A 20,790-nucleotide genomic window follows, 5' to 3' on the forward strand; every position below is an offset into this window, starting at 1 on the left:
TTTAAAAAATATTCTTTCCCCCTTATTTCAAGACCAGCATGCAGATTATTTATACTAGAAAGATCGACACGAAAAACCAACCTGTCAGTTCATCAGCAACTAGCCACTATCGCAAGCTGGAATAGATCCAAAATAATTCGGAGTCATCACTAGAAAGTAGTTTGAGCAGAGCAAGCTATTGGTTGTGACAACATGAGACAATAAAGTACAAATAATCTTACAAAGCAATACAGTTCTGCAAAGAAGATCCTTCACTTAAGAGTCACCTTTCGCCCATCATACATACCTATCTATTCATGGAACCATCTTCAACGATCGTTAAAGATAATCGCTTTATTATTTATTATTGCTGTTAAATAAAGGTTTTAGATTTTTCTTTGGCTGCCGAGTTCTTTAAGGAGCAGAAAAATACCAATCAATGCATTAAATTCCGATGAATTTTACACTTTTACACTAGCAATGGCCCATTTGTTGACAATCGTTTTCTCTTTAGGGTTTTTACAAAACAAAACAAACACGTCACCTTGACCTTCATCACAATATCCTGACCTCTTTTTTCTAAGTTTATTGAGAAAAAAACAAGATGAAAACAGAAAGAAAAAATCTCAGAAACACTTAATGCCATCACAGCTTCGATATAATTATATTAGCCTTCAGATTATATAAATAAAATAAGAGGGAAAGATCGGAAAAGAATGAATGCGATATAGAATCTCAACAGGAAACACACGCACTTTGCTAAGTGTTGCCTTATATATATATATATATATATATAAATAAATAGAAATGCAATCTAATAAAAACAATACAGCTTTCTCGAGGATGTTTGCAACGTTGCCTTATTTTGGAAGTTTCATTAGAAGGTAACTGGAAATTACTCCAAAGAAGTTCAATATAGAATGGTAAGTGGACTTGATATCTTAGAAAAGGATATAGTACATTCTTCCAGCTCACCCCAAGCTGAAGAGGCGTGTGCACGTTATGAATCAGCGGCAGTTGATTGGCCAAAATGGTGCCATGACGTCACAGTCACGCGCACTGGTCCACCGTCGTCCTCTGCAGAATCAAAACAAAACTCCATGTTGATTACTACTTTGAAGTGAAATAATGTAAACACGACAAGAAAGAGCCACCCAAAACGATATATTAACTCACGCATTGACATTTAAAGTTGAAAACGATCAGCCAAAGTAAGTCCAGAATCATTTTCAATCATTATTTTTACTTGTCATTATGGAATTTAGCTGAAAATTATCGTTTCTCTTCACCAAGTCTCTCGTTTTGTGTTGACTATTTCACCCCCACCCCACCAATCAAAAGGTTTATATATATATTTGTATTTATTTTACTTGTAACAACACTTTGTAAAGAGAACAACCTTACATTAGTGAACTTTTTAACTCGTTTCAGGTGATTCGTTTTTCTTTCAGTGTTTTAAAATATGTCTGTATAAATATGGTTTTTTCAAAAGTGGAAAATCTAAAAAGGAAAAAAGAATTCTTGTTGACTAACTTCGTTGAAATATTGCCTGTTCTCTTCCATCATCAGTTCTGATAATTGAATTGCTATGGCCAAAAAAAAGAATGACGAGATAGTCATTTAATTGGAATAAAAATTCAGTTTAATATAATCTAATTTCCTTAGTTTTTCCCAACACAAAGTAAATAATTTGTTTTACTTTTTAATAGCGGACGACTTTTCCGTCGATCTTACTCTGATTAGGAACGAGGGGCGAACTTTCAAGGAATTTTCCATTGTTATTCCCCACATATCTTCCCCCTTTCAGCTCTGAAGCCACGACGACAAGATATATTTTTCACAACAACATATGGAGTTGTGACTGTAATCTGTTGATGTCTTGCAATGTTTTATTTTGCACAAGCCCAACTTAATGAAATCTGTGATCCTTTGGGCTGGTTTTGGTCTCAACCTAATACATCAAACCTGACTCTGGAAAGTTCAGACCTTGGAATAATTTTAGCTTATTTACATATGCGTGATGCGAAATGTATTTTTAACTTTTGTTATTATTGTTGTTTCCATTATTCATTCTCAGTATGTGATCATCTTCCCTCCAGAAAGTTCTACTCTGGATTGATAATATATTAGTATTTGTTGTTTTATACATTTTAAGTATTAGTATTTGAGAATGGCTTCGACGAGCACCTATTTAACATAATTATCAAGGCACACATATACATATCGTTCTCTCTCTCTCTCTCTCTCTCACACACACAGACATATATATATGTGTGTGTATATATATATATATACATATATATATATATATATATATATATATATATATATTATATATATATATATATATATGTATGTATAGTGTAAGTTGTCCCTATTTAACTGGACTCAAAGGAAAAGAAGTGAAAATTAAAACAAAAAAAAAACACTTAACTAAAATTAAAGAAAAGAACACTTCTAATAAATAAGGTTAATTAATTGATAACTATCATCTAAATTTAGAGCCCTTGGAAAACAGTGGCAATATTTTCCTTTTCTCTAGTCAATAATATATTTGTATTGCACCATCCTTTACCATATAGCAACTAATAAGGAGGAGGAAGAAGACTCGAAGGATCTTTCTGGACGTGGTTGTCAAGTGACACTTGGGGGTGGTAGAGGGCGGGAGCTGAATCTTCACGCATTATATAATTATAATGTAGCAAACAAAAAAATTGTTTCCTTATTGTTTTTCTTGCATCATGCACTAAAATAATTTGATAGTCATTATTGAAATCGCATTCGTAATGAAGAAAGAACAGAAAACAGGCTTTCGATGATGTATTTTAGAGACCTGTAAACATTTCTTTTTGCTGCGAATTTGTAACAAAATAAACCAGTTGTTTCTGTCTTTGAATAAAATACATCTCTTTCTTTTTTTATTCATTGTAACAAAATATATGTTAACTTTCAGAGAAAAGGATGTGCTGTTCCTTTTATTTATTTATTTATTTAAAAAAAAATTTTTTGCTTTACTGAATAATCCACTACGACAAATTTTCTTCCAAAATCACTTATACGGAGGAAAATCTTCTCTAACTTAATTGCATTGTACCCTTGTCGCGTCTTGATTAATGTATGAACTTGGATGACAATTTGGAGCCCACAGACAGTTTTACTTTAACTGGATGCTTTAGCCAGTTCGTAACTGTATAATTTAAAGTATGAGCATTTAGAAGACAAGATGATGGGAAATACCCTGATATTTTTATAGTACTTTTCATTATACAAATATTCACACACACACATACATATATATACATAGATACGGACGTACACATACACATACATATATATACATAGATACGGACGTACACAAACACACTCGCGTGCGCGCACATACTCTTCTCACCTGATAATAAAAGATAATTATAAATATTTTGGTTCTTCTTATTCTCAAAGATAACTTTTTCTTTATACAATGAATACATATTTCATCGTTAATATCATAGTTTGAAACTTGAATATTTTTCTGATTTCATGAAAGCTAAAAAAAAAAGAAAAAAAGGGAAATGGTGGGAGAGAAAGAACTGAGATTGATAATTGGGATAAAGACAATAAACTTAACAATTCTACTTCAATATATAATATCAGCTTCTATAATATACACCAATTACTCGATTCCACCCATTTATTAACTTTCATCGTGTATACGTATGCATATGTGTGTGTGTATGTGTATACATATGAAGATACATAAATTATATACATATATATGTACATACAGTATATATGTATGTATTATGAATACATTACACACACAATTTGTGAATGTGTGTGTGTGTGTAAAAATACAGTCACACACACAGTCCAACCCATGCCAGCATGGATCATGGGCGTTAAATGATGATGACACATATGCACACATACACACACACTTTATTTTACATGAAAATAAAATAGGTGTTACTCTACTAAAAAGTATTGAGTGATCCTTCAATGTTGTATATATATATATCATACATATATAAATTATATGTATAGGCATATATTTCTATATATGCATATAAAAATGTATGTGCATATATGTACATATTTATATTTGCCAGCTTCCTCTGGCCCCTGTGCCGGTGGCACGTAAAAAAACACCCAGTACACTCACGAAATGGTTGGCGTTAGGAAGGGCATCCAGCTGTAGAAGCACTGCCAAACCAGACTGGAGCCTGGTGCAACCTCCATGGCTTACCAGACCCCGGTCGAACCGTCCAACCCATGCTAGCATGGAAAACAGACGTTAAATGATGATAATGATGATACGCATGCATGCTGTAAATTAAAGGCCAGATAGAAACAACATGCTACTAAATGAGGAAAATTTTGGAGTTATATACTTTGGAAAAGAGAATGTGCTTGAACGACCATACTGTCTTCCTTCAGGAGGTCCAATCATGGATTTCAACACAGACTTAGGTTAATTGTTGATAATAACTTCAGTTGGAGTGCTCACATCAAGTATTAAGTCGATAAGGATTGCAAAGATGTGCTCCTGGATCCCTAGAACTTTTCAGTGTAGAGAGCCAGATGTTGTGGTCCTCCTTTGCACAGTCACACTTAGAATATTCTTCTCCCTGGTCAGTGGTCTCCTCATATCAAACTAAATACTACAAGAATTAAGGCACCCAAGGTGGAAATTGCAAAAGTACTAATCTTGATTATTGGGACCATCTTAAAATATTGAAACGCTTTTCTCTTGAACACCATAACAGTGTGGAGAATATTTACCCAAATAGGACCCTGTGCTATATGCAGCTCAGGGTCATAACACATAAGCACATAGCAACACAGTTACTTTTTCCACAACTATCCCTGCTCTATTTAATATGATACCAAAGCAAATCAAAGAAAAAAATCCCATAAACCTTCAAACAATATCTTGAAAAATTCTTCAAGAAATGGCATACAAACCACTTTTACCTGGATACATCTCTGTCAACAACAACTCCCTGCTTAAGTGGGCAGTGATACCACAAAAATGACTTAAACTGAAATTGATTCTATCAGATGATGCTATTATGTTAGACATGGGCTTGGTAAGCTTTGGCCCAAACATCTAATATACATAAGTTAAACACACACACACAGTATATGTGTGTTTTATTTGTATATGTGTGATATATATATATATATATATATATATATATAAATATATTGGCCTGCTTGCTTAGCCAGCAGGGTGGCGTCATTTGAAGGCTAAAACAATGCGAAGCGCGTTGTGACCAGCGATGTGTAGCAACATCTGATAACCTGGTCGGTCACGGTGATCACGGTGATATATATATACACAGTTTGTGTTACATAAGATATCAATCATGGGGTTCTGGGTTCCATCCCATTGTGGAGATTGTAAATGTTCAAAGTTCTTGCATTGTCACACTGATTCTGTGTTGTGATAAACATATTTATACTATATTGCAATTAGTTGAATTCCCACTGATCAGATAGCTAGAACTCTAACTTGTGTAACCCAACAGTATGTATGTTTATTGGTGATGCTACTGTTGACTTGGATAATGATGGACAATAAGTGTTCCAGTTGTTTGCTAGACGGGGTTGGCGTTAGTGGTTGAGAATTCTCCAGAAAATTGTACACATAATGTAATCTTCATATGAGCTCAACTTGACTAAGCAATCCATGCAAAAGATTTTATGAATTTTCTTCTCTTCATTTTCCTTCGTATGCCTTGGATTAAGCTGAGTTTATGGTGGAAAATACTTGACCAACATGTCGATTTGTGGGATCGAACGCAGGGTTTCATTATTGTCAAGAGAACTTCTTAACCAACAGCTAATGAAATTACTATACAGTGTATACACGTACATATATTTTACATATTTTTGAAATAAATGTATTTGGTTAAAAATTTTAAAATTCCCATCGATATAATTTTATTTCCTGTTTCCATTTTTTTATATCACGCTATGCGTTTCTGATTAACCAAATTAGCCGTCTGCTTCAGAATATCTCATGCAGAACATATTGGAGTTGACTTGTTATTTTGCTTTCGAGTTATGATATAAAAGTACATTATATTTAAATTATCGAACTGTACAAGTGGAAATTTTAGAGTTATCTCCCGTTAGCATATTTACATACCTGCCAATTGATAAATTTACAGTAAGCACGCAAAGCGAAGTCGGGTCAATTCTTTCTTGTTTTTGTTTTTCTTCTTTACAATCGCGACACCGAATGCTGGATCTTTGGATTTTATATACACCACTTTCCTGACAATAACATAATTTCATTCTGTTGGAGTAAAGCATTTTTTTTCTTCTGTCTAAACACGAAGCAACCGAGGTCACCATTGTCTTGATCTCCTAATTCTTATCTATCAACGATACTTTTTTCAATTTGTGTTGCTGTATTTTATGCTTGTAAAATCAAATTGTACCTGAAAGAATATTTCTTGAAGACTTTTATTTTAATTGGCAGTCTTGTATTTTGGATTTTAAAAAATTTCTCCGCGCATGATACTGGAAATCAAGCAAACAGATTTCTTTTCCCTTGTTTTTTTGTTCCATTCTTTCCATCTTTAGTTTTATTTTCTTAAATCTCGTAAGTAAAACTTAAAAACCATTACTTAACATGAATTTTCAAATAGTTTAATTTCTATTTAAATTATCATAAAGCGATATGGCAATATTTTAATGTGGTTACGAAGACGGGGCTGACTGAAAGCCCTTAAGGACTGGTAAGATTGATGTTGGTTGACATCTGGAAGGTAAAATCAGTGAGAAAGGGAATTCCGGAGGATCGACATTCTGAAAAGAAGGATTGGAAGAGGTGGTTAATGTGGGGTTTGGGTGGAGAGACACAGAATAACTGACGAGAGGAGAATGTTTGGGTAGATGTTTATAAGTCATTATTAGCTCAGAGTATCAAAGGCTCTTGTTAGTACTCATGCAAAATCTTGAGTGAGGGTGATTTAAAGATCGGGGTGTGTTGGTGGGTGAGTCCTTGCCAATCAGTTGAATGGTCTTCTTTTGGATGCAGCCTATTTTTTTTTTTTTGTCTGTAGCAACATTGCTGTTCCAGATGGGGCGGGGCGGAGGCAGTATCTTATCGTGTGCCTCATTTGTGCTTCGAAGAAAGTTAACAGTTGTTCAAAGTAAAAGTATTTATGGATTCTGAAGACGAAGACTAAATAATATACCAGGTTCATTAATTTCTAATTATAACTATTTAACTCTTATTTGCAATTGTATTATCCAAAATATTCATAAAAATATTTATTCTTATTGCTTTAACTTAGCACATCACAACTGTTGCAATAAGACTGAAATTCCTCAGCCGTTTCTATGAATTGAATAACGTGACTATATTCTTACTTTATTTCAAACACATTTCATATTATTTTTAACATTGCCAGTATAGTTTGTAAAAGTTATGATAATGTTATTTTTTTTTCTTTATTCAGATTAAGTACTAAAGTTGGTGTTAATTACTAACCTAAAGCTAATGTTTTCAAATCTTGCCACTGAGCAAGTGATACAACAAACCTCAGTCAAGCATTTTCTACTTGGTTATGTGATTGTCATCTCTTACACTACGTCTCCAAAAAATCCATGTAGCTGTTAGCATCCAACTCATATTAACATGATGTAACTATATATAACACATCACCTAGTTTAAAAATATCATCTGGTCTTTAAATATTTTTTTGCAGAGTCACTCTTTGCAAGCATTTGGACCAAACCCTTGTTTCCCCCTACCTCCATCCTCAAGCCTACTGTAAATGTTTGGGATTGGCAGCAGTGGCATAAATCTCACAAATTTGAAAGAGCCTGCAAAAGTCTTGACTAACTTATTTACAAAAAAAAATTCTTTCTTTAGATCATTAGAAAAGAACACTATCCCATACCAATTTCATAGGAGTTACTAATCTACAATCTATATTTTAAGAGTTACTTGAAGAGCACCCTGAAAAGTTTAGCTATTCACTTTCTCTCTAAAGCACCAAGAAACAGCTTGGTCTTATTCACTCTCTTTCCATATGTTTAAGTTTCAGTTTTCAGGTTTTGAAGTAATTTTATAATAGATGCTAAATTGCCTTCAATTAGAACCTTGCATATGACTTGTTCAGGAATGTATTGGGCCTAAGTGGTAAATACTCAGATATTCAATGTTCTTAATTTTAATGTTATTTTTAGGCATCATCATCATCTGTATCTTCATAAAAATATTTCTAGTGACATATGACCCATAGAAGTAAATACCTTCCTAAATTATCTAATTGGTTAACCTTTTAGCATTCTAACTGTACATATACCAGCCCAGATCTGGACTCTCTCACCTTCCCTACAATGTTTGTCATTATAGAAATATACAATCTCATCATTGAAATCTCAAAGGTATGAGATAATGAATGATCAATTCAAAAGAATGTGAATAAATAAGCATTGAATTAGTTACAAGAGTTTCTTCCTTTCCATCTGCTACACTTAAATAATTACCATTTCTTTTTTAAAAAGAGCTTCTGTTCATATATTAATCTTATCAATTTAATATGCTATATATAATATGTTCACTCAATTTTTTTTTTACCTGGCATGCTAACAATTCTACCAACTCACACATTCCAACTATATTAATAAACTTAATCCTCTAGTCACAGGACTACCTTTTTCCATAAGTATCTATTGTCTATCCTTGTGACTTTTGACACTAAAACAGTTTTTCTCTCAGTTACTTAACAAAAGTTCCATGTCTTTATTCTGTTTCTAATGAGCATCAAGAACCACTGGAGAATTAGTACACAATCAAGGAACTCCCTGTATTTTACCTCAATTAAATTATCTTGGTGGAACCTATCTTTTCTCAAGTTATATTCATAGAAAGATTTAAAACCTTTGCTAAAATTTTTGAAATTATTACTACTACTTCTGCTTTTGGTATGCATATGAGTGAAGACAGCTGCATAAAAAAGAACCAAGTTCTAATTGTGGAGAGTACCCTGGAAGACATGTGACAAAGTGGTGAGAAAAGATTTTTGGGCACTGGGCCTCACTAAGGAAATGACATGGGACCATGCGATGTAGCGATTTGCTGTACTTGATGAGACATGTTAAGCTAAGTACAATCACTGTCTTTCACACATACAGGCTTGTCCTGTCAGGTGCCAGTGCCACTTAAAAAGCACCCATGCCAGTGCTGCATAAATGCACTTGTGCTGGTGGCACATAAAAAGCATCCAGCACACTGTTAAGTGGTTGGCATTAGGAAGGGCACCCAGCCATAGAAACCATGCCACAACAGACAGTTGTAGTCTGGACAGCTCCCTGCTAACCAATTCCATGTCTAACTGTCCAACCCATTCCAGCATGGGTTGGGCAGTTTGACATTAAATGATGATGATCATCATCATATCAAGGTACCTATTGCAGTTAGGGTAATTGGTTACTGGGTTAAATGTCTTAAGTGTCACGGATGCAGTGCTATGACAGTTATAAGAATACAAACTATGAACCAGTTTCCTTCTTGTTGATAAGCTGGAACTCTAGTCACATTGGACAGCTTTGACACACCTAGAGTCATTGCCAGTTGCCAGAAAACTTTTGACAAATATGCGATGCCATGCTGTAACCTTCTACCGTATTTCTAAATGCTACATAGTCTCGTGATACGCTTAATGGAAGCTAAGCTAGAAAGAGTTCATTGACCTCCCCTTTCATTGTTCGCTATCTATATTTATGCATACCATACCGTTACTAAACTGATGAGTGCGGATGTAATCGGTTGAAGGCATTTCGGAGCTGGGCATTCTCGTATCCAAGACCTTCTCTTCTATTTTCTACTCTGCATTGCAAGTCTTCGAGTAGTTTATTTTACTTTTGTTTATAATTGCTGTACTACTTCAATTTCTGCCTGGCTCACACGGTAAAGTTTCTGTTAGTATTTCTTCTGTGACTACTATTATATTTATTATAACTACTAATACAACTGTCGCTGCTGCTAAACTATTACTACTACTACTACTACTACTACCACTGTCACCATTTCCATATCTAGTAGTAGTAGTAGTAGTAGTGGTGCTGGTGGTGGTAGTAGTAGTAGTAGTAGTATCACTGTTACTACCACCACCACCGCCGCTGCCACCATTTTAATGCCTATTAGCTCTCTCAGCCACTATCACAAATGATCTCTCAGGCTACTCCTTTGTCTACTACCAACTCTACTACTTCTGCTATTGCTATATTTTTACTACCTCTATCATCATCAGCATAATTAGTATCAGCAATACTAATACAACCATAACTACACCTTGTGATGCTTCTACTACCATAACTTATCATCAATAAGCTTCTCTTGCTGCTGCTGCTGCTGATTATTATTATTATTATTAATATTATTACTATCAATACTATTATTATTATTATTATTATACTAACTGTTACTGTAACTACTGCAACCACTACCTGTGCTACTTCTATCTGTACTATATTAACTATTAACTTCACTATTACCTTAACTATTATTATATAGGCTTTGATTACTATTACTAACACCTTCATTCCCCCACAGCTACTAACTACTTTTCTTACTACTACTACTATCACCACCACCACCTTTACTACTGTTACCATAACTACTGTCAGTGCTTTATTTCTAGGCAATACAATTACATTTTGTCTACTGCTACTATTACTACTACTACTACTAATACTACTACTACTGACAACCGTTATTGCATCAGGTATTGTTGGACATATTTTGCATGGTAAAGGCATATATGCCACAACTCAGTATTTCTTCTCATCAGTAACTATAAAGATCTCTAGTAAATTTGTCTATTAAATCTTATTTTTTTTCATTTTTAGTAATCATTAATTATACTTCTAATTAGTTTTTTTTTTTTTTGTTTTGTTTTGTTATTTTTAAGTTGGGAATTTACACAACTGAGTCAATACAAGTGGCTATTATCATGATCCTTGGACAGCTAATATAACATAGATGGTGAAGTGTCGGGCAGTTCTGGGTCATCTTTCATTTTCTGTATACAAATTCCCCCCGGGTCAAGCTGACTTTGCTGTCTGGTCTTCCTGGGTTGGGAAAATAAATTAATGCGATTAAAAGTTTGGAGTGATTCAATCAAATATACTGCCTACCTTTTCTACTAGAAAGTGCATGGGCCTTTTAACAAAACTATCAAAAATATAATAAAATTTAAACACAAAAAAAATTAAAAGAAATCATTATAAAGTCTGTAGACTGTTTTTAGATTTAGGTATTTTTTCCAGCTTTTTATGTTGTCAGTGTAAATTCATTCTTCTATGAGTCAATGAAATAAAGTACCAGACAAGTACCAGGAGCAGTTTGATTGACTAAGAACTCCCTATATTCCTGGCCTTGTGCCAAAATTTGAAACAATTATTGTTATTATAATTTTTAGGTGGTGAACTGGAAGAAGTGTTAGTGTGTTGGACAGAATGCTTAGTAGCATTCTGAGTTCAAATTCCACCGAGGTTGACTTTGCCTTTCATCCTTTCAGGGTCAAAGAAATAAGTACCAGTCAAGCATTGGAATCAGTGTAATTGATTACCCACCCGCCAAATTTTGGACTTTGTGCCATTAGTAGAAATGATTATTAATATTATTATTATGGTATCGAAGGCAGTGAGCTGGCAGAATTGTTAGCAGGACTGGCAAAATGCTTAGCAGCATTTCATCCATCTTTATGTTCTGAGTTCAAATTCCACTGAGGTTGACTTTGCCATTCATCTTTTCAGTGTCTATGGAATAAGTACTAGTTATGTTTTGGGGTCAATGTAATAGACTAGACCCTCATACAAAATTTCAGGCCTTATGCTTTTAGCTGAAAGGATTATTATTAAGATATCAAGCTGACATAACCGTTAGTAACTAGACAAATAGTAATAGTTAAATAGTACTTCCAGTATGTTCTAAGTTCAAATCCTGCCAAAGTCAACTTTACCATTCATTCCTTCAGGGTCAATAAAATAAAGTATCAATCACATAGGCGCAGGAGTGGCTGTGTGGTAAGTAGCTTGCTAACCAACCACATGGTTCCGGGTTCAGTCCCACTGCGTGGCACCTTGGGCAAGTGTCTTCTGCTATAGCCCCAGGCCGACCAATGCCTTGTGAGTTGATTTGGTAGATGGAAACTGAAAGAAGCCTGTTGTATATATGTATATATATATATGTATGTGTGTGTGTTGTGTTTGTGTGTCTGTGTTTGTTCCCCTAGCATTGCTTGACAACCGATGCTGGTGTGTTTATGTCCCCCGTCACTTAGCGGTTCGGCAAAAGAGACCGATAGAATAAGTACTGGGCTTACAAAAGAATAAGTCCCGGGGTCGAGTTGCTCAATTAAAGGCGGTGCTCCAACATGGCCGCAGTCAAATGACTGAAACAAGTAAAAGAGAGTATACTAGAGTTGCTATAATCAATTTAACCCCTTCCCCCTAAAATTGCTGGCCTTGTGCTAAAATTTGAAAATTTGAGCAGCATGCTGACAGAATTATTAGCTCAGTGGAGAAAATGCTTAGTGGCATTACTTCTGGCTCCTTGTTTTGAGTTCAAATCTTGGTAAGGTCAGGTTTACCTTTTCATCTTTTCGGGGTCAATAAAATAAAGTACCAATTGAGCCCTTACCCATTCCCTCAAAATTGCTGGCTTTCTCTCCAAATTAGAAAGTATTTGCCTTTCATTCTTTCAGGAGTTTGTAAGATAAAGTATCAGTCTGAGGTTGATGTAATCAACTTGCCTTCTCCCTTTTAAATTGCTGGCCTTGTGCCAAAATTTGAAGCTATTATTATTATTATTATTAAGGTGGCAAAATTCTTGGCAGCATTTTGTCTGCTTTACATTCTGAGTTCAAATTCCACCAAGGTCAACTTTGCCTTTCATCCTTTCAGGGTCAATAAAATAAGTACCAGTTGAACACTGGGGTCAATATAATCGATTCATCCCCTCCCCCAAAATTGCTGTCTTTGTGGCAAAATTTGAAACCATTATTATTATTATTACTACTACTAAGGTGGCAAGCTGGTGGAATCATTAGCACACTGGGCAAGTTGCTTAGCAGCATTTCATCATTCTCTGCATTCTGAGTTCAAATTCCACTGAGACTGACTTGCCTTTCATCCTCTTGGAGTCAATAAAATAAGTAACAGTTGAGTACTGGTGGGGGTGGGGGTCAATGTAATTGACTTATTCCCTCCTCCGAAATTGCTGGCCTGATACCTTTTGTAGAAAGGATTATTATTATTTAAGGTGGCAAATTGGAAGAATTGTTAGCACACCAGACAAAATGCTTAATAGCATTTCGTCCACCTTCATGTTCTGAGTTTGAATTTTGCCGAAGTAAACTTTGCCTTTCATCCTTTTAGGGTCGATAAAATAAGTACCAGTTGAACACTGGGGTTGATGTAATTGACTCACTCCTGTCCTGAAATTGCGGACCTTGTGCCAAAATTTGAAAACATTATTTTTATTATTGAGAATGGATGGCAGAAACAGAATATCATACAAAGGGTATTATGGTATCGAAGGCAGTGAGCTGGCAGAATTGTTAGCAGGACTGGCAAAATGCTTAGCAGCATTTCATCCGTCTTTATGTTCTGAGTTCAAATTCCACTGAGGTTGACTTTGCCATTCATCTTTTCAGTGTCTATGGTATAAGTACTAGTCATTCAATGATCCTCTTTTACTTTCTGAATTCAAATATGTATCAGCCTAATTACTGGAGCTGATAGAATCAACTATACCCCTCCCACTGAATATGTAGCATTGTGCATGTCTTAGAAACATCATCATCATCATCGTTTAGCGTCCGCTTTCCATACTGGCATGGGTTGGATGGTTCAACAGGGGTCTGGGAAGCCAGAAGGCTGCACCAGGCCCAGTCTGATCTGGCAATGTTTCTATGGCTGGATGCCCTTCCTAACGCCAACCACTCCATGAGTGTAGTGGGTGCTTTTTACGTGCCACCAGCACAGGTGCCAGACGAGGCTGGCAAACGGCCATGATCGGATGGTGCTTTTTACGTGCCACCATCATTATTATTAGGTTGGTTGTGTCAGACAACATACTTTGTAACCCAAGTTCAAATCCTGACTTTGTCTCTTTTTTTATTTAGGCCTGAATGAAATAAAAGCCAGTCAAGTATTTGTATATATTTAATTGTCTCTATCTCTCCCCAAAAGTTGTTGGCTTTATGCCACTGTTAGAAATAATATTTAGTTTCTTTTATTATGTTTTGAGTTCAAATTTTTCAAATAAGCACACGTCTATTAAGTCCATCCATCATCTTGATAATAATAAATTCCACCTGCTCGTTAATTATATAAGTACCATTAAAGTAGCAGGGTGGATTTAATATGACCATACTAGATAGCAGCTTTCATTCTTGTTATAATTGCTTTAGACATTTCTGAAGCATTTGATAAAGTATGGCATAGAGGATTGCATTATAAACTGACCAGCTATGACATGCCTGATAGGTCTTTTCCACTATCTTCCTTAATAGGAAGAAGTCTGAAAGTTGTCATCATCTATGATAGCAATGCAGACATATTCTGGGACTAATGTTCTTTCTACATTTTAACAATGATTTACCTAACAAATTAATAGGATTCCCAATATCATCATCATCATTTAATGTCTGTTTTCCATGCTGGCATGGATTGGAGGGTTTAACAGGAGCTGGCCAGCCAGATAGCTGCCCAGGCTCCAATTATCTGTTTTAGCATGATTTCTACAGCTGGATGTCCTTCCAAATGCCAACAACTTTACAGAGTGTACGGGGTGCTTTTTACATGGCACCAGCATGAGTGCATTAAACATGGTACTGGCACAAGTGCTTTATATGTGGCATCAGCATGGGTGTTTTATACATGGCATGGGCACTGGTACTTTTCACATGGCACCAGCATGGGTGCTTATGTGCAACCAGCACATGCCAGCCTGTAAGACAAAAACCTCTCAGTTGAGAGAAGGAATGGCAGGGGGGGGGAGCATGGCCATGAAGGACATACCTGCATGTATGGATGGCCATGATTTTATGTAACTTGGTGTGTCTTCTCAAGCACAGCAAATTGCCAGAAGTTTCAGTCCTTTGTCATCTCCTCAGTGAGAGCCAATGACCAAAAATACTTTCTCACAACTTCAACCCATACTTTTTGGGGTCGTATTTGTTAATAATACTTCACAGCCTCACCTCTAAGAACATTATACAGTCGTTAAACTGGAATCATGCAATGAGGAAAATAGTGACTTATTACATTTAATGATTAATCTATTTCACAACCATCATGAAATTCATGACCTTCCCATGTCAGCAGACAGGATTATTTTGAGGGAATTTCTTTGTTTCAGTAGGCTTTTAGGTCTTAAATTCACACTAAATTTTATATGACCTCCTACCATGTGACTATTACCAATTTGGTGGCTTGAATGGGGGTAGGGGCTTATTCAGTGATTCAGAGAAGCTCCTAAAACCTGAAACTCTATTGTATCATTACAAAAGCCAGATATACTAAAAAATGGAGTAGTGCTTCCACATTTGGACAGGTTTCTACAAACGTGTACTGTCCACTCTTATTAGTGTACAGAATTAAATGCATAGTTTAATTGATCGTGAACCTTTTTTTTTTCTTTTTTTTTAACTAAACCGCAGGAGTGGCTGTATGGTCAGTAGCTTGCTTACCAACCACATGGTTCCAGGTTCAGTCCCACTGCGTGGCACCTTGGGCAAGTGTCTTCTACTATAGCCTCGGGCCAACCAAAGCCTTGTGAGTGGATTTGGTAGATGGAAACTGAAAGAAGGCCGTTGTATATATGTATATATATATATATATATGTGTGTGTGTGTGTATGTTTGTGTGTCTGTAGTTATCCCCCGATCATTGCTTGACAACCGATGCTGTTGTGTTTACGTCCCCGTAACTTAGTGGTTCGGCAAATGAGACCGATAGAATAAGAACTAGGCTTACAAAGAATAAGCCCTGGGGTCGATTTCCTCAACTAAAGGTGGTGCTCCAGCATGGCCACAGTCAAATGACTGAAACAAGTAAAAAAGTAAAGAGTAAGCCTTTCAAAGTGGTACTCTAGCTTGGCCACAGACTGAAACAAATAGAAATAAGATTACTTCTATGATGGAAAATGTTTAGATGAACTTCATTCCTTTGCCTTTCCAGAATTCAGTCTCCTACAATTTAGCAAATCTCACTTGTACTTCCTGTATATATCACAGATATGCTGCCAGTTTCATACAAGTTCCATACACACAAATCCCTTCTTCCCTGGAACAGATGAATTATGGAAAACACACACACACACACTCTCTCTCTCTCTCATTTTGCTACATACAGAACATAACCTCAATCGCTATAAATTCAAGGTTAACAAGTACATTGCCTAATGTTGGTGGTTTTATTCAATACAATATTCTTATTGATTCTTTCATTAACTTCTCATTTTTCAATTCATTCGCTCATTTGTTGTCATTAAGTTTGCTCTATTTTATTGTCATCTGTTCTTTTATTACCATCTCATTATCATCATCATCATTGTTTAATGTCTGCTTTCCATGCTAGCATGGGTTGAACCAGATGGCCTGCATCAGACTCCAATCTGATCTGGCAGAGTTTCTACAGCTGGATGCCCTTCCTAATGCCAACCACTCTGAGAGTGTAGTAGGTGCTTTTACATGCCAGTTAGGTGGTACTGGCAATGGCCACGCTCAAATGGTGCTTTTAATGTGTCACCTGCACAGGAACCAGTCAAGCAGCACTGGCAAAGACCTCGCTTGAATGTCATATTTTATTTAAATCTTTTATCAATTATTTTATTACTATCTTTGATATACTAGCTTCAGTATACTAGTATATTTAGAAGTAACCCTTGGGCCTTGCTTAGGGATGATTTCAAATAAAGCCTACTCTCTTCAAAAAGGTAAAAAAGATTGTGCTCTTATATTTTACATTAGAAATCCTTATTAAGGAGCTGGAGATGGCAAAATCATATATGACCTGTTTAGATATTTTATGGTATTTAGTTTAGTGCTTCATTATTCTGAGTAAAATCTCTCTGTGGTTAATACAATTTATATCAACAATATAATAGAGCAAATGGCAACTTTATGGGTGGTTTGTAGAAAATATGTTGTGCTTTGGGATGTAATACATAATTCTGTGCTGTCTTATCTCACCATGCCATGAAACATGGACATCAGGCTTTAACATACTGACCAAGTGGAGATTTATCTTGTGTGCTTAATGCTACAGAAGCAAAAATTAATCAGAGACCCTATAGATCTCTCTCAACCAAGAAAAGACTAAGTTTTTAAAGTAATACTGGGTTGATGTGATATATTGCACCCTTAATTTTTTTTTATTTACTTTAATTGGGTATCCTGTCAAATGACATCGATAATATTACTAATAACTTCATTAGAAATAAAGAGTTATATGTATGACCAAGACATGTGGTGCATTGTTACACTCAAGAAGACCTGTTCACCACAACTGAATTGAGATCCTAAAACCAAAGTGCCACATAAAAAGCTTTAGGAAGAGTGACCAGCCATAGAAAACAAGCCAAAACAGACTATGGAACCTGGTACAGCCTCTGGCCTTGCCAGTTCCTGTCAAGATGTCCAACCCATGCCAGCATGGAAAATGAATGTTGAGTGTTGTTGATGATGATGACACTATGTCTCTCCATGTCATAAGAGACAACTAAAAGGATGAGTGACAAGCAAGTCATCAAGCTGTATATTACTGGTCTTAGAAAAATGTCTAATACACGCCAGCGTGGAAGAGTAGACAGAAGATAATGTCAATGGTTAAAGATGAAGAACTGTTTCTACAACAGATAATAACGATTGCTTCATGAACTGAGCAATAGACTTGATGTTCTACCATATCCAGTTTAGCACCTTGTTTTTACCCCTCAATTACCTTTGTGGGATCAATCAGATACTGAGGTCAAGTTAAAACTTCTAGCATTCAGATTACTCTGTGAAATGTAATGCTTATCTATTCACATTGTTTCAATTAATCATGAATAGCTTTGAGATTTCAATGCTGCAATTATTTATTTTTAGAATGACGTTGTAGGATAGGTGTGAGAGGCTGGGATCTGGACAGTTGGAACTTAGAACAGGTAGAATATTTGGGCTGGATATGGCTAGTTTGAATGTTGAAGGATTGTTAATAGATTTAAATTCCCACTGCTCTTTCAAAAGAAGGTTCATGTGCCTAATAAATAAACAATTCTCTTTTCATAATTTCTTGCCTTAGTTACCCAGCCAGTAACAATAAACTTCATAAATGTATAATGGGCAGTAACCTTTTACTTTTATTACTATAATTATTATTAATGTGGATCGTAGAGTGACCTGCTGTTCTTGAGGAGACCTATTGAGTCAAGTATGTCAACATCAAAATAAAAATCAAATGGAAATTGTAGTTAAGACACCCGTGCCAGTGACACGTAAAAAGCACCGTCCAAACGTAGCAGATGCCAGCGCCGCCTGACTGGCATCCGTGTCGGTGACACGTAAAAGCACCAACCGATCGTGGCCATTTGCCAGCCTCCTCTGGCCCTGTGCCGGTGGCACGTAAAAAAACACCCACTACACTCACGAAGTGGTTGGCATTAGGAAGGGCATCCAACTGTAGAAACACTGCCAAATCAGACTAGAGCCTGTTGCAGCTTCTATGGCTTACCAGACCCCGGTCGAACCGTCCGACCCATGCTAGCATGGAAAACGGACGTTAAATGATGATGTGGTGAGCTGGCAAAATGATTAGCAGTATCTTGTCCATCTTTAGGTTCTGAATTTAAATATCAACAAGGTTGATTTTTACCTTTCTTCCTTTCAGGGTTGATAAATGAAGTACCAGTGAAACATTGGGGTCAATGTAATCAACTAGTCCTCTCCCTTGTGCTTATAGTAGAAGGGATTATTATTATTATTTTTGTCTGCTATAAACATGTCTCTTTAAGCCAATTACTCAGCCCCAACATGACACTATAGCCATCTCACGATTCTCTTGCATATAACCACATACACTTAGGTTCTGAGGTCAGTTTATACATCTACTCTTATGAATAACTTTTTATTCTTTACACATCTCACTCACTAAACATATTAAGAAAATGGAAAAACTAATGTTTCAAATTTATTGAATTGTAATATGTATTCTTCATAAATTTACTGAGTTAACCTGGCTATTTACCACCTGTACTATATGATTTACAGGAGGCGCAATGGCCCAGTGGTTAGGGCAGCGGACTCGCGGTCATAAGATCGCGGTTTCGATTCCCAGACCGGGCATTGTAAGTGTTTATTGAGCGAAAACACCTAAAAAGCTCCACGAGGCTCTGGCAGGGGATGGTGGTGATCCCTGCTGTACTCTTTCACCACAACTTTCTCTCATTCTTACTTCCTGTTTCTGTTGTACCTGTATTTCAAAGGGCCGGCCTTGTCACTCTCTGTGTCACGTTGAATATCCCCGAGAACTACGTTAAGGGTACACGTGTCTGTGGAGTGCTCAGCCACTTACACGTTAATTTCACGAGCAGGCTGTTCCGTTGATTCAGATCAACCGGAACCCTCATCATCGTAACCGACGGAGTGCTTCCACATATGATTTACAATATCTAGTTTAGTATCTCTCTATTGTTGCTGCATTCAAGTAGTGATGAGAGTGACTTAATGTCTGCGGAACCACTAAATCGAATGACAGCAATGTATTACTGTTGACTCAATCAACTAAATCTATCATTCACTTCTATGAAAACAAAAAAATTAACTTTGTAACTAAATGAAAGCTGAAATTTTTACAAGCTAGTGGGTGGTCCAAAGATTATAACTGAAATAATGGTAAAGCTTATAAAGCTTCTGGAATACATCTGTGAATCAGTTTGAATTATTGTCTGAAGCTGTTTCACTTCACTTCACTTAGTCTGCTAAAACTCTTGAAATGACATAAATGTCATGATGTCCTGTTACTCAGTTTTCTGCATTTCAGTCTTAGGTCTCGTCAAATGTAATCATTGTTATAGAGTGGTGGAGTTGACACAGATGTTGAAGCGATTTATTGATTTCTCTTACTTCTTTTATCGGTAAAGATTTAAGAAAAATCACTACCAAAATAATTTTTGAAAAATATTTTGGTATTTTTAAGCTCATGTCTGATTATTTGTATGTATGCACATGCAGGCACACATATGCATGAATGAATGTGTTTGTGTTGTCTGTGTCTGTATGTGTGTGTGTGTGCATGTCCAAAGTAATATATTTTAGCTCAGAGCTAGTATCCCAGCTGTAACCAGCTCTTCTATTAATACTGCCAATTAATGAAGAAATTAGAAGATTGTAACATAGTTGCAGTCCTACAAGATTAGATTTTCCTCTACTAGTGGATAGGAGCCATGCCTACGCTTACACAGCTATAGCTGCATAGTTAAGCAGTTTGCTTCCCAAACATGGAACCTTAGGCAAGCATCTGAATCTATAGCTCTATGCTGACCAAAGCTTCGTGAGTAGATTTGGTAGACTGAAACTGAAAGAAGCCCATTGTGTATGTGTGTGCATGCACATATATATCAAAATGGATAAAGATCTTTCCTGAGTCATATAGACTCATAGGCCCAGTTTCCATGGCGCATATATTTTCCCCCTGGGAAAACATTGAAATGAAATGTTTTGCTCAAGAATACAACATATCACCTGGTCCAGGATCAAAAGTACAATCTTACAATCATGAGTCCAACACTTTAACCACCAGACACATATATATATA

The 20,790-nt window shown here is 36.0% G+C and overlaps 2 protein-coding genes across 3 annotated transcripts in view; one reads left to right on the forward strand and one right to left on the reverse strand.

The window, feature by feature from the left end:
* LOC115231780 (xaa-Pro aminopeptidase 1) overlaps window positions 1-206 on the reverse strand; it is a 77,784-nt gene extending 77,578 nt beyond the window's left edge. The window contains exon 1 of the mRNA XM_029801734.2: window positions 82-206. The gene's annotated coding sequence lies outside the window, so the exon portion shown is untranslated. The remainder of the gene's footprint in view (window positions 1-81) is intronic.
* Window positions 207-266: 60 nt separating this feature from the next.
* Window positions 267-20,790, forward strand: part of LOC115232556 — a 133,867-nt gene continuing 113,343 nt past the window's right edge. The window contains exons 1-2 of one of the 2 annotated variants that reach the window (XM_036500497.1): window positions 267-1,190; window positions 7,269-7,328. The gene's annotated coding sequence lies outside the window, so the exon portion shown is untranslated. The remainder of the gene's footprint in view (window positions 1,191-7,268; window positions 7,329-20,790) is intronic. The other variant, XM_029802508.2, reaches the window with a different exon arrangement.

Source organism: Octopus sinensis, linkage group LG2 (assembly GCF_006345805.1).
Source record: "Octopus sinensis linkage group LG2, ASM634580v1, whole genome shotgun sequence".
Classification (NCBI taxonomy): Eukaryota; Metazoa; Mollusca; class Cephalopoda; order Octopoda; family Octopodidae; genus Octopus; species Octopus sinensis.